This window comes from Meleagris gallopavo, chromosome 11 (genome assembly GCF_000146605.3).
Source record: "Meleagris gallopavo isolate NT-WF06-2002-E0010 breed Aviagen turkey brand Nicholas breeding stock chromosome 11, Turkey_5.1, whole genome shotgun sequence".
Lineage (NCBI taxonomy): Eukaryota > Metazoa > Chordata > Aves > Galliformes > Phasianidae > Meleagris > Meleagris gallopavo.
Genome location: NC_015021.2, coordinates 20,473,077 through 20,488,547, shown reverse-complemented (window position 1 = coordinate 20,488,547; position 15,471 = coordinate 20,473,077). Strand labels below are relative to the sequence as shown.

The following is a 15,471-nucleotide window of genomic DNA, read 5'->3' as shown; positions in this document are numbered from 1 at the left end:
TTTTAGAAGATTCCTTTGTATTTAAATAGAATGAGCTTACTGTAAATCATAAGCTTAAAAGTTTTAAAGTTGTAATTGGATCAGCAGAGCTCTGACAGGTTTCAGGTTTTATAGCAGCTGTGGATCTAAAAGAATGGATTTCTTAAAGAGGCACACAAGAGACAAGCAACAGAAAAGATCCAGTCTGGGATATATTTTCAAAGGAATTTCAAATAGACTATCAATCCCTTAATGCTCTTTTTGTATTATCAGTAAACAGTTTAAACTTCAGAATGCAACATACCCTACTTTGCCAGCTTATTCTCACTGCACCTAAGACCCCATTATTTGACAGATGACTAAGGACTTAACTGATTGTCTGCAGCATTTGATATACAATCTTGACAAGCATAGTCTATTAAATTAGAAGCATGCCAGCTGAAGTGAGTGACAGAGATGCTCAGAGACGCAATTAAAGAAGTGAATAAAAAACAAACAGTAAGATTTTCACCTATGTGTCTCATACACAGTTGACTTTTAGAAAGACTTATCTTTCAAAGAGAATTATTATATCTCATAAAGAAGTTAGGAGTACATTGTAACCTTAGTTGGTAATTAAGATTCCACAGAGTGACATGCTGAATTTCATAGCAGATGCTTATAATCCTGTCCCTAAAATCCATTTATCTAAGTCTGAATGACTTTCACTAGGGCTTAGATGCCCAAGTCACTGAGATGCTTTTGAAAAACAAACTCAAAAGCACTACAGATAAAACTCTAGGCATCTCTTCAACAGATGGAGTGATACTTTCCTGTTACTGAAACATAAAATGCTATAAAATACCTCTCTGAATAACAGTACAAATGCATGCCTGGGCTGAGGCTTTCTAAATAAAGGGTCAAGTCTTGAGATGTTACCTTGCTGCAGCTTTTTGAAGCAACCTCTTTGAGGACTGGAGAACCTTTGTATCCTGTAATATCAGTAGCAATCATAACGAGAAGTTAGATTTTTCTCTCTTGTGTACACCTGTAATAAGAGGTGAATCAGATCCCAGCTATCAGCATTCAAGGCATGCAAAGGGCACGAGCAAAGGAAGGCAGCCTCTCAGGCTGAAAAGTGCTGCTGGAGAGGACTTCATAAAGTGGCAATTGCTAAAGTAGCAAGAGAGAAAGAGCAGTATGTTTGTTTAAAATACAAGCAGAAGTATTTGGGCAAGAAGCCCTTCAACAGGAAATTACATTATAACTAATGTAATCAAGGACTGAGTTACCTTCCCAGTTTGTAGAGTTACTAACTTTACCACGAAGCAAATATATGATGGAAGGGGTGTTAGTTCATAATTAAATATTTTTAAAAGCCCGTGCATTTGTAGAATCATAGAATGCTTCGGGTTGAAAGGGACCATTTAGAACCAACGTCTGTTTGGCAGTGACACTCCCTACCTGTTCAGGCTGCCCAGGGCCCATCCATGTCCTTGGACACCTCCGGGGATGAGCCACCCAAAGCTCTCTGGGCAGCAGTGCCAGGGCCTCACCACTCTCTGAGTACAGAATTTCCTCTCAATACCTAATCAAAATAGATAATGTTGTAGAATTAAAATAATAGACAACACGTTTATCAGGCCACACAGGAGCGACTCTTCTCTCTGTAAGCTTCCCTCAGTTTCACACATTTAAAGATCTGTACATTAGTAAAAACCAATGATGACATCAAAAGAATTTCTGCAAAAAAAAAAAAAAAATAATAAATAAATAAATAATAATTCAGAAGTTACATTTTATTTTCAGGAAACTGCTATAATGCAGAAAATTAGTATTTGCTTTTGCAGTCTGTGTCCCGGCAAACCAGACCTCAGCCAGTTTTGGTGTGGGAAGCATGCAATTACATGACTTCACCACTGGAAATAAGGTAGTAAGTTTTCCTTCTCAGCGTATTTTATCACCATTTACTTCAGTACACAGTATACTAATGCATTTATCCAACCACCTTCAGTCAGGAGCGTAAAACTGGACAGTAGAAATCGTGGGTAGGTGATGTTTTTGCCTTCTGGCTATGGACAGCAGCACTCAAAGTTACAAGAAAAGCAAAGGTAGGTTCTAAATTAAGATTTCAATTTCTCCCTTTCATAGCTTATCACTAATTTTTCCGATCTCATTGGAATTTCCTCCTCTTCTTCTTCCTAAATTTATTAAGAGAACAGATAATACTTCAAGTACATTTCATTTTGATGTCCTAATATTGACCAGTAATCAAACATGACTTTCCATTTTCAGTCAGTGGTATCTAAGTGGTTTGTGACCAACCAGGCCAGAAGTAGCCTATCTTTTAAGTCCTGGCAGTTTTAGGCAGACTGAGCTAGACTGACTGGCAAGCTTTTACATTGAGCTGAATGAGACCTTTATACATTTTCTGTAGACTGCTCTATGAAGAATGTTTTTTGTATTTAAATTCCTAGAAATCAGACAGTAATGAGGAATAAGACTGATAGTGTAGTTGCATGATTCATATTATTTGATTTCATTTCTATCTCAGTGAGTAAGTGTTCTATAGTCAAGTTATTTTTTTATGGACTTGATAAGATATAATCTCTGCATAGTCATCCTTCATTACTCGAAGGAAGCCTGAAACACATTTCAATGGCTTAAAAATTAAAAATATATGAAGGCAGCCATGGTAACTGTGACCATGCGCACGCAAGTAGTCTTCCCAGATAAGATAAAACAAGACTTAGTTTGCATTTCAGAGAAAGAGCTGCAAGTTACGTTATGGGAGAGATAGGGAGTAAGCTGCAACCTGGCTTTAAAATGTTAAATGCAAGTCGAGCACACGTATGAAATCTTCACAGTTATTATCAAAGCTAGAAGTAAAAACTTAGTTGTAAAAGGCTACGTAAATATGATAGTCCTATTTCTGAAGCAACACATCTTTGGCAAAATAATAACAGGCAGATGTAGGACAAGGCAGTAAAGTAATATAATCTGAATCACGACTGCTACAGCACGAATATTATATTCATGTATTTTCTTATTAGAGTTCACAAAATATTGAACTGCACTTGTTCTATTTCAGTTACAATATTGAAAAACTGTCCAAATATAAAAATATCAACCGCTACTGTTATTAACACAATCAATTCAGATATGAGCTCAGATGTTATTGTTAAGATTTTATTTCTAACTTTATTATATTCTACTACCACTTTTTCAGTCTTAAATAATGATAAATATTAAGTTTATAAGTTGCTGATAATTGCAAAAGAAAATGAAATCACATTAAACTGATAAACCCTGAAATTACTACACCTGGGATAAGAATTTGAATAAAGAGCAATATTTCACTGTAAGCTGAATCCTTCAACTTATGCATGTTTTTATTTAAGAGCCATTACCTCTTTGTACAATAGCTAGAATCACTGGGGATGTAGCCTTTCAGGATTTTTTTTTTTAATTAATTACTTCATTTATCTTGATGATCTTTTAGATTTACTGAAGTAATCTATGAGAGTGTTATTTTAATGAAATTGCAGTGACTTATTACCATTCCACCACCCAGAATTCCTTACTGCTAACATTAAATAATCCACTAAAATTTTACAAGTTTGTTTGGCCAGTGTTTGTAGCAATGCCAGAATGCTGACACACACTGATCAAGTGCACTTCTTACTCCAAATAGTCTCAAGTTTCTGATAGCTATGCAGTATTTTAACATGCTTATCCTAGAAAAATCATTACAGAATTCAGATTTTTTGTCTTAATATTAACTTAACTTATAGGCGCAAGCTCTAGGACTCAATTTAAATATATGATTTTAAATTATATATAATTTTAAATTCCCCTTTGCATTTTTAACTAATTTCATTAACTTGCTTTTAAAAAAATTCTTCATTTCCCTGTAGCAAAAGCTGTGGATCTTCCAGACTGACACTAATTTCCATCCTTGTTCACTAGCAGTAAGTTCCCCATTTCATGTACGTTGAAGCTGGAGCCAATGGAACCTGGGAGTGCAGTGCTCCAGCTCTGGCTCCAATTCTGATAAAACAACAAAGAATTGGATATTTCAGAGCCAGTGCAGCTGCTAAAGCTCATAAAAGTCCTGCATTTAATAATATTAGAAGCTCGTTTGATAAAACAAACATTCTGCACTGCACTCATACATTAACCAGAAGGGTTGAGTAAGTCAACCTACTTGCTTTATTAACACAATACCATCTCACAGACCAGATACTGCACATCTCCTTTCCCTTAACATCAATATTACAGCTGCTCTACAAATCACAACCTTTTGAGAAAAGGAGGACAGAAATTATTTCTGAAATCCCTAGGAGCACTTGTTTTATTATCTGAGCAAAAGGTTTCCTACCAAATTCACAGATGTTTTATGATCATCAGAACCACAAAGCACTGTATAATATGGACAATCTCTCCTCAAGAGATAGCTTTAATATAATTTTAATGAGCCTATAGTTCAAATACATATTTGTTTCTCATTTAGCCTCCTTCCCTGTTAGATATTATTACTATTCATTAAATTGCATTTTCAACCTCGATTCAGACACTTAAGGAGACGTAGCTTCTTGAAAGACCTTAGGCAAGAAGTACAAGCTCCTTAAATTGCAGTCATCTTAGATATATTCTCAAGCAGAAAAGAATATCGAGGAAATCTGGACTATGAAAAAAAGAAATCAAAGATTAGCAATTATATATATAATAGACTACATATATATACACACACACTCATAACTCTTTGCTATGTTATAAAAGATGGTCTCACAGATAATTACTCAAAAGCACTATACATTTCAGTCTCACACGGATGGTTTAATCAGTTCAGAACCTTAACAAAAGGTCAGCTACCCTAGGCCACGTTTACAGCCTAAAGAAGAAAAAATGGCCGAACCTAGATTTTACTGGGAGTAACAGGGCAAGTTGAATCTGCATCTATTTATTCACTGTGCTTTTATTGTGATGAACTGAGGATGGCAACAGGCACTGAGACTGGTGCAGCCTCAGTGCTCAAGCCAGCATTAACAAGGACTTACATTTGAAGCACATCTTTCTCTAGCAAGCAGCTAGAGATGGCACTGAATGTGCCATTTTTGGTTTGTGGAGTAATTGCCATGTTAATTTCATCACGGATTCCAACTTTTGGTGGGATTAAGTACTCATCTTCATATTTCCCACCTAAGAACCACACCTTTTAAGTTCCACTTTATTCTAAAGTAAGAAAAGATTGGGGATTAGTTGTCTAAAACTTCCTGGTTATATAGAAGTCCTCTGTTAAAATTTGGTATATCAGCAATGATGGTAATCAGCACATCATTAAGTTACAAGCTGGAGCAGCTGGGAAAATTTGAGGAGAAATCTGTAAGGTGAAATTTAACCAATAAATGAATGGGACCACATGGCATGCATGCCTGAAGGCACTTGGATTCAATTACTCACATTGCTTCCAGATTTAATTCCTCTTTTTCCTAGTACAAGATTTGAGTCAGGAAATTCCTTCCTTGATTATGAACTTGAAACAGCATTGCTAAAAAATTATTAATCATTTTTGCTCCTTTTCAGTTTGCAGACCCACTGATTGCCTTCAAATATCTTTGGTTTTCAGAAAGTTAGTATTTCATTTCTCAACCACTGAGATATTTTTTGTTAGACATTTTTTAAACCCAGAGTATTTCAACATAAAGATGAAATCATTTTGTCTTGAATCAACTTTAGTGCAGTATTTATATTGATTATTTAGAATCAGAGGCTATCGCAGTTAAAGAAATACATTTTTTTCTTTGTTCAGACTAACAGAGTAGCATAATAAATGAAAGGAATACACTCTGTGACATCCTTAACTGTTGTTTCATATTTTAAAAATAGAGATAGAATGCCATCTACTTGTTAGTTCCCAATATTGCTAGCTGAAGAAAAAGAGCTAGACTGCTTGGTTTACTGCACTTTCTACTACATGCCTTGACTAATCTGTTAGTTAAAGCAGATTAACTAACATAATTAATGTTAGTTAATTAACGTGTCGAGAATTATACAGGGGAAAGGTAGAGGTGGGATGTAATCACAAGATTAGTATTCACCTGATCAGTTTGATGCATCAACGATACAACACAGCGGAGCTCTCTCCCTTTCAAACACATTCATTCAACCCAAATGTCATTTCAGAACTGAGAGGCACTCTCTGACATTTTGTTTTCCATTATCCAAGTCTTGATCAGGAATTCACATTACAGAAAGTATAGAAGCAACAAGGATAACGATCAGAGATAGTGTTTGTACTGCAATACAGTTTGTACTGTAGTGTTTGTCTCTGGAGACTTCATAAGAATATACTGGTGTCTGAAGTTTCAGGATAGGTGTTAGCAACTGGACACAACAGTGAAAAGTTGTTCATCAAGTCAAGGGCAGAAAAACATACAATTATCCCTGTTGTGTCAATGCTTTCATCACAGAACCCAAAAATCAATAGTTGACTGGAGAAATCTAGAAAAAGAACTTGTTAACTCATATGAACAGAGGAGGGCATATATTTAAATATGTGAACTTTGCTTACTAAAGTCTATAGTGGTTCTGCACCAGCTTCATTTGCACCTCAACATAATCTTTATTTGTAATTTATTTATTTTTATTTATTTATTTTACTAACAGAAAAACCTCACTAACAAACCATGACCTGCTTCAGTCAGAGAATTCTGTTAGCTGGAACTCAAAAGATCCCTGGACTGCTCTACCTAATATATTTGAATAAAATGTCTTTTTTTTAAACAAACAAAACAAAACAAAAAACCCACCATATTTCCTATGGCAAAGTAGCCATCAATGTGACTAAACGCCTCAGAAATAAGATCCATAAATCTTGTGTGTTAAGTTGTCACACCATTAGTTTTTCTAACACTTCACCTTTCTTTACGTATACTTACTTGGAAGTTCTATAAACCTTTTAGAAACCTTTATTGTTCACCAGGGAATCGAGCAACAAGTCTCCAGTGAGAATTTCCCTGCTACACAAAAAATGGACAGAGGACTCTCAACCTGAGAATCATAAGGAGTTCTATTACCATTTTAGCTGCATTTGTTTTCTGTTTTTAAATCTTACAGAGGATGAAGATTATTAATTACCATTATTGGCATTCCCGTTGGAAGGCAAAACTATTCCAGTCTGTTCCACCATGAAATGCAAGTCCTGACAGAAACTTCAAAGGCATTTCTACTCTTATTGCACCACAATATCAATGAGTTTTATTCATTTTTATGTAGACAGCATTTGCGAGAGCATTTAAGCAAGTAAATCTCTGTGCATTCTCTGCATATAAAATGGAAGCATCTGTAATTTCTGCAGTTCCACCTAAGTAGGTTAGGTCAGGTCAGTACAAGCAATTAATATAAATGAACAAGAAGTTCATAAAAGCAATTTAATTTGAATTAACAATTTATCTACTCCCAGACTTCACTACAGTCAAGAGGCTGCTACTTCTTTCTATTAATATTTTTATTTATGCAGCATCCGTGTTAGAGAAGATGAATGTATGCAAGCATACTAGTATAGAAAATTTCAGGATAAACCTCAAAGAATCTATAATGCATATAAACATTAAAAATACCTGTCAGTACAACTTGTACACTGCTGTCTTTATTCAGATGAAGTCCTGAAAACATCAATTCTGAATTAGTTTCTAGGTAATCAACTCCGTATTTTATGTATTAATATTATTTAACACAAATATATATTATAAACAAGTACAAATGTATTGTTTCTTAAATATGTCTTAAATTCTCTCCTAAGCTAATCTTCCTGAGATACAATTTCGGAGCTATGTTCTGGAAATGGATTGAATTACATTAGAAAATGGGAAACTCCAGAAATCTGAACTTAATCACCTTGGTTCAAACTGAAGTGGAAAACATTTTTTGTGTGCAACTTCAGTGAAGGACACACTGTGTGTCAGACCACTCTTGTGACTGTGAATGTACACCAAAAGAAAGCGATAGAGGCAAGAGTATGTTTTGTTTCTTTATAGGATACTACAGCTGATGCTGAGGTAATCAGTGACATCAGTCAGCAAAGTCTGAAATAAAACAGCCTTCCTTGCCCATTTACAACAGCAGGAAATGCTCACAGTGGATCTGTTTAAAAAAAAAAAAAATGTACCTACGATACTGGACCTACTACTGCCCTTTACAATTCTAAAGTACTATACAAACAATTAATTAGTCCCACAGTCATTTCAGGCTGGTAATTATCTTAATTTTGCTAAAAGAAAAAGAGATCTGTCACATGGAGAGTTTGAGAGACTCGCAGTGAAGCAGTATTGGCTCACCGTTTGACGCTCAAGCAAACAGCCCCCTCCTAGCACCTCTACAAGATCACAAAAAGAAATCATCTCTGAGCTTGTTTTGTTTACTTTTTCTCTTAATAAACAATTCCTTTCTGCTTGGCAGAGAACAATTAGGAAAGCATTAAGAACTGGGCCCAGCACTAAAAATAGCAATGTAACTTCATCCAGTTACAAAAGGAATTAGATCTGTGTACGGACAATGGGTGCAAAGCATTTGAGTGTTATTGAAGTCGTATTGCTAAAGGACATTAATCAGCAGTGGCTAAAGCCATATCCTGCAGCAAGTAAGTTTTAAGTAGTAACATTTTAAATACCAACTTTCCCTAAAAACAGCTACTTTGTTTTGACAGTTTTAATGTTGGCATGTAGTTTCTCATGAATCAGAAGGGTTTTCTTTCAAAAGCCACAAAACAATTTCCTTATGAAAATTTCCTATTTACTTAGAGAGGGAACTGGTCTGGGCACAGTCATCTCATTTAGAGACTTTACCAACATTTTTGCTATCTTGCAAGACCTAAGCGAGTCCATTATGCAAGATTATAGCTGCTCTGGATGAAGCTTGCTGAAACTGAGGTATTTTCTTTAATTTTTGGGGATGCAAATTTCTGATATTCTCAGTTTCACTAGAGATTCTGTCACCAGAACTTTTAGGCAAAGCATTAGAAATGAGCATTATCACTTCAGTTAACTCATATTCCTGTACATCACAGCATACATTTTCTTTTATGTATACACACACACACACACACACACACACACACACACACACACACACACACAAACAAACCCCAGATATCTTTCCAAAGGATTTCAAGTCTCAGTTATAGATTGGATAAGATGTTCTTTTTGCATTGTAACCTAGAAGAAAAACTTTGTATAATTTCCTTTACATGGAGAATGCCACTTTTGGTCTTTAGTGAGGCTTAAATTACAGTTTTCCCCTTCCAGCCCAGAAAGCCAGCCTTAGCATGAGTCTTTTACACAGCAGTGGTTGAACGTGCTTCAGTGGTAGATAGAAGCCCTTGTTTTCCTAACTGCTACAGTTTTCTATACTGTGCTGAGGACACACAGTGCCTGCTTTCACTTACAAGTTAAGGCAATTATCCTCTCTGAAAAAGGGTTTAAATTGCACCATAATTTTTACTACCTCCAGTACATGGAGTGTCTGCATAGGTCACCTTCTCATCCACAGATGGATACTACGTGTTGTAGGTAGACTGGGAAACAGTAAGAACAAAGCTCACTCTAATTGGATTAATTACTGTTTGTTTGAATGTCATATTCAGCAGCTGTATAAGCATTGACTGAGATGATGAGAAGCAGCTGATTCATGCTCCCTTTGTATATTGGGCTGCAGTTCATCCTCACTACAAATATAATATTTAATCTGTTTCCAAAGTTACTCAAGAAAGTGAACAGACACCAGCCTTCAGAACACCAGCCAACAGAACAATTTTTTTTTTCTTTTTTTTTTGTATAACACAAGAGGCATTTCTTGGTAGGATGGGTTCAAAATGAGATTTTCCACTTTTGTTTTCTTTATATTTTCACTATTTGAAACTGGATATCAAAATGTTCACTTAGAAATCTCCATTAGAGGTAAGACATACTGTTTCTTTATTCTGATTGTTCCCCCTCTTCCATCTCCCTGTACGTAAATCTTATCCTCCTATCCATCTTCAGCAAGAGGAAAATTTATTTTTCTCCTCTCATATGCCTCTTACTACAACTACTAATCTTCTCAAGTCAGAGAACTAAACCTTATCTCTGAAGGTCCTTTTGACAGTATCTATCAATTTGGACCTTCCGTCTTCTGTGAACAAGTTCTCCATATTCTGCAGAGACAGGCAAGCTCCTATTTCTCCTTCTTTATGCAAGAACAGACAGACTGCTCTGCTACCTTGCTGCCAGGAGCCATTCTTATCCTTCAATTGTTGTGCCACAGAATCCTCTGTGGTATTGCAGGAAAAAAATATGGAAAAAAAAAAAAAGTAGTTAGGAAGTGGTTTTAATAAATTTGTCACGTTTCAGCAACCCTTGTCTTCCTGAGGGCTTATAGAATTGCTCATTCCATTGCCACATAAATGTCATGTTAACCATCATAATATCCTTGTTATCATGCTCACAATGCTTTATCTTCATCTCCACAGATGTTAGGCGAGTAATACGACCCTTATATAGTGCAGCTATTTTAACTCTTTCCTCCCCCAGAGTATTCAACTGCCTGATCACGTTGAAGTTTTCCTTTCGGATTGCAACAACTCAGTCTACACAATCATATCTACACAAGCAGCTTTCTCAAATGGCAAATTCCATTTCAGATGCATTCTTGCTCTATTTTGAAATTTTGTATGGAGTGTCCTGAAATCTTCCTGCTACAACTCAAGCGGGAAGAAACAGCTATACCATTTTTGCTGTTATTCTCACAGAGTCAATAACCAAACTTTTAACTTTGCCAATAAGTATTGCACATAAAATTGTGTTCCTCAACCCTTCTCTATATCTCTTAGAAAACACTGTAGAAGGAGAGATATGTCCATTTATACAAATATGACGATACGTTACAAAGCCAGGTACTCAGGCAATATGCAACCTTTGCCAGAAGGGCAAAGTGGATTTGGGAGAAGAATTGCACATTTGTCCCCAAATACAGAGAATACACAGAAACCCGATCTTGAAAACCATTTTCTTTTACAGAATTCAGTGACTGGATGATCCAGCTGGGGAATGTCTGACCTGAAAAGATTTGCCCAGTAAACATTAAACATAATAGAAGTAGCAAGCAAGAGAAAAATAAAACCAAAACAACAGCTAAAAATCACCACAACTCTGAAAAGCCAAAACCACACAAAAACAACTCTACAATCAAATCAAAGATGGAAAAAAATATTTGACAGGGGCAAAGAGTTTGAAGCAGTACCAAAGATAAGAAAGAGCCCTCTGTAACAATTTAATAAACCTAACATTATTACTGCTATTTAATATCCTAACATCTTTTGGGGAAATATGAATTATTCACTGTTTGAGTGTCTTGTAATTTGTTTCAAATGATGAATGCAGGAAATACTTAAATTGTAAAATATGTTTTGTATGCATCACACGGGAACATTGACCAACTTACTGAAACAGGCTCTCAAGAGATCTGGATGGCTCAGATGGCTGCTATCAGGTTGTGGCATCCTTCATCATTAAGATCATGAGTTGAATCCAAAACAAGTTGAAAGCAACTGAAAATGATTTCCCATAATGTCTAGAAAGTAAAAAAAAGAGTTACATCAGTCTCCTTCATCATGTCTTCCCACATTTTCTTCAGGAACATTTTTTGAATCCCTGGCTTATAGTGTAGCAATATAGAAAATGTTTAGCCCTTCTTGACAAGTTTTTGAAGGCTGAATGGACTATTGTACTCCTTGCTTCATTCTTGGCTTCAGTACTGAACCTTAGTCTGTCCTTCACATTCCTTGTGGTAGGATGCGAGACATCCTACCAGTTTATTAGGGGTGATAGCACACTGACATCAGGGACTGCAATCTGCCCAAATACACACTAGGGATCACCACCTTTTCAGGGTTCTTTTTCCCTTGCTTAAAAGCACACACCTACAGCCCAAGCAACAAAGTTTGCCTTATTTTTTCAGAAATGTAACCTTCCTTCATAGTTCAAACCTTCAGCATGGTAGTGACGTCACTGTCAGCACCTAACAGCAGTTTGCCTACCTGTATACATCAGTAGAAAAGTCTCAAAAACTGAACATTTACTTACATGGCAAACATCGATATTGCATGGCACCCCACAAAGACGTCCAAGACTCTCTGGCTGCCTTATAAAGTTGCTTCTAAGAAATGTAATACAAATGGCTATTCATGGGAAGACACACATATTGCCTGGGGCAAACTGTCATTGAATAACTGAAGTCAGAGCCTTTTTGTTAAACATTGACTAACATGGCCAAGAAGAAAAGGTAAGACTTAGCCAAATTAGAAATATCACTGTTATAAAATATGCTGAGACAAGCTTAGCTTCTGTGCTTCTTGGTGTGAGATCCACTGAGATGCCTTATAGCTCTTGCAGCTTTCAAAATAGCAATACTTAAGACCATCTTAAGCTTCCAAAGTGTGTCAGACTGTGTTATTTCTCAAGCCACGTATCTGGTCACCAAATAGGAATCAATGAGAAATTCAGCATCCCTTCACAAGAAGCTGCACCAACAATTGAGATAGAAGCCACAAGTTCTTTTGGATACTAGGGACAACCCCTGTATTTTCTCCTATCAAGAAACATATGTTTTTCTTCACAGAAAGTGCAACAGAGACTCAAAGAGAAATACACACACACACACACACACACACACACACACACACACACAAAATCTAAAATACTCTTTCTTAACTCTAAGGTTGACATGAATTATATTTCTACTAAACTCCACAGTCATCCAGAAGAAACTCGAAGAAACAAAGATGAAGCAAAACTTCCATGTATATACACATACACACACAAACACACACACTAAGAATTTTACAAATGTCACTATAACAATTTCACGTGAAAATTCTACGAGATGTTTTTAGTATATTTCAGAATACTTGTGTCATTTTGGAATAAAAACCAGTGGTAAAGCAATGCTAGCACATTTTTCAGTAGGAAGAAAAGGCAACCTCTTTTTTTTCCTGATGACTGCAGCACAGATTATCCTGAAATATATTTAACTCTTGAAACTTCCAGTGAGGCATATACATTTGGAAAGCACTGCAAGGATCTAAGCAGAACTTGTTACCACGCAGACTACATATTCTCCACCAGACAAAAATACTGCTTGCATTTCTACAGATCTGAGTCTAATCAGCAAGAGTTTCTAAGAAAGAATTAGGCAGTTCACAGCAGAGGGGCAGAACCTGTACAATCTCATTACTGTGCTAACACCAGGAACTTTTTTCTAAATTAACATCCATAATATCAGAGATAAGAGTCATTGTGAGTTTTTAGTCACTTGTTTTCCATTTCAAACAAGCGCAGAGTTTCTGCATTGGAAAACTTCTAGGAGTGACTCTTACTTAGGTACGTCTGGTTGAAGGAAAGGATTAACAAGCTGTATGAAACAGTAATAAGTTATTAGGTTATAATATATATAAATATATAAGTTTACTCTATTAGAATAGAGTAAAATGAAAGTATAACAAACTGCTCAAAGAGAGTGGAGATGAAATTTATTGCCTTGACTTTTATAAGGCAGAAAGGGTGATACATATGTAGGATTTTAGAGGATGAGTGATTGGTAGAATACCTTCTCTTTGAACATGATTCTCTTGCCTTTTGCATCTGCAACCCACAGATCTTCTAAACATTTGGCTTTCTCCATTTAGTTAATATGGCTGTAATAGTTTCCAAATGATTAATATCACCTTTGTACAAATACAAATAAATAAGTAGCAACAAACTGGGTATTGGGAATCCTGAAATGTAATTAGCTACATACATGGTTTTTTTTATTGGCAAATCTCAAACTATACAGTAAACAGAAATAAAGGACGAAGTATGACCATGCAACATCATTACTCAAGAAAAAAATGATACATTGATACCCTCATTACTCACATTTTATAGTTGTGGATGCTGAAATACAGAGAAAGTGGCAGTGCAAGGTCACTCTGGCAGAGCTTGGAACAAAAAAAAAAATCAGACATCTCATTCTCCAGAATAGCGTTCTGCTCTCTGTTTCATAAATTGCTTTTCTCCTTACAAACAAAAAAGAAAAAAAAAAAGATAAAGATCACAACACTGAAGTGACAGAAAAGGCCCTGAGTGACACACAGATAAGTATGGACTTAAGATAAGCTGCATTACTGAGTCTCATTTGCAACAATACCATTTGTTGACTTCAATAAACCACACGCAGAAATAACATCAGCGCTAACAGAAATGCCTAAAAATCTTAAAAGCCATATCCTGGTCACTGAACTCACTAATAAAGTTTCCATTGTGACTAAAATTTTATTCACAATACTGCCTTTGAATGTTTGTATCTTGTAAATTATCTCATCTAAAAGCAAACTACTGCCAACAAATCTGTCTATTTACTCCAGCAAAGTCTGGATCTACTTTTGAATGAAGGAGAGTGGAAAAGGCAGACTATTACGTCTCTTCAGCTAGGACTTTGTGAGGACTCACTAATGATTTCTCTCTTTCTCAGCATGCCTCAAGCAAAGCAGTGGAAACATCACACATTTAATATCTCACTGGTACATCAAGCAACATCACTGGAGAAAGAAAGGCAAAAGGAGAAGGAGGTATTTACTTCAAACCAAAGTACAACAAAAAGAATATTTTTCTGTAGAAGAAATCCTTTTTGAGCTGCGGCATCACCATAATAAATCACTCTCGGATTCTGCATTGCCATGAGTTGCTCACTGGGAGAAACGACTGAGAATCCGTTCACTGGGTCTGTCCAGACCGCTAATACAGCAAAATGCATTGAAAACATCACTCACACTAATTTTCTACCAGCAAAACATGCTGTGTACAGCAATTAGTGATTTCTTGCAGGTAGATGAAAATTCTACCACCAAAAATTACGTTGCTCCTGGTAGGTGTTGTTCTGACTTAACACTCCCTTGAGCAAAGAGGTAAGTTAAGGGGGACTTGATGACATCATTATCTGTGTACATAAGTGAGTTTCCCTACCTTGTGTGTAGATGGGGTCAGGGAGATGATGGGCAGCTTTGGGTATCCTTAATACGTTATACATGCACATTCAGTTTGGAGATGATCTATCTTTCCTCCCAAACGTTCCTGTTTTCAAATAAATTATGATCTACCTGCTAGAGAATCTTTCAGCAAAATGAAATGTTGCAGACAGGAATGTTTTTAAATCAGCTTGGAAACCTGCAAGCTAGCACGCCAGTACACATAAATACTTGCTTGTTTAGCAAGCTTCTCTATTCTGCCATCATTTAACAAAACTCTGCCTAAAAATAGCTTTTAGTCCACATCAGTCAGAATATCTAGGTCTCTAATTGTTACTTCTACTCTTTGCTGAACTCCCTCTGCATTTATATTTTTGTCTGCTGATAATATGTCCAGAAATGAATGCAGTCTCCCAGGTGGCCTTTCTTTGAAGATAAATACTGACCTGACCTGTTATAACTCACATATGTTA

At 36.1% G+C, this 15,471-nt stretch overlaps 1 long non-coding RNA gene across 2 annotated transcripts in view; it reads right to left on the bottom strand.

Annotated features, from left to right (window-relative positions):
* Positions 1-1,426: 1,426 nt before the first annotated feature.
* Positions 1,427-15,471, bottom strand: part of LOC104912707 — a 39,305-nt gene continuing 25,260 nt past the window's right edge. Inside the window, exons 1-3 of one of the 2 annotated variants that reach the window (XR_004160904.1) lie at positions 13,911-14,044; positions 11,437-11,565; positions 1,427-1,546 (exon numbers count right to left, since the gene is read on the bottom strand). This is a non-coding gene — a long non-coding RNA (uncharacterized LOC104912707). Of the gene's footprint in view, positions 1,547-11,436; positions 11,566-13,910; positions 14,045-15,471 lie in introns of those variants that run through there. The other variant, XR_004160903.1, reaches the window with a different exon arrangement.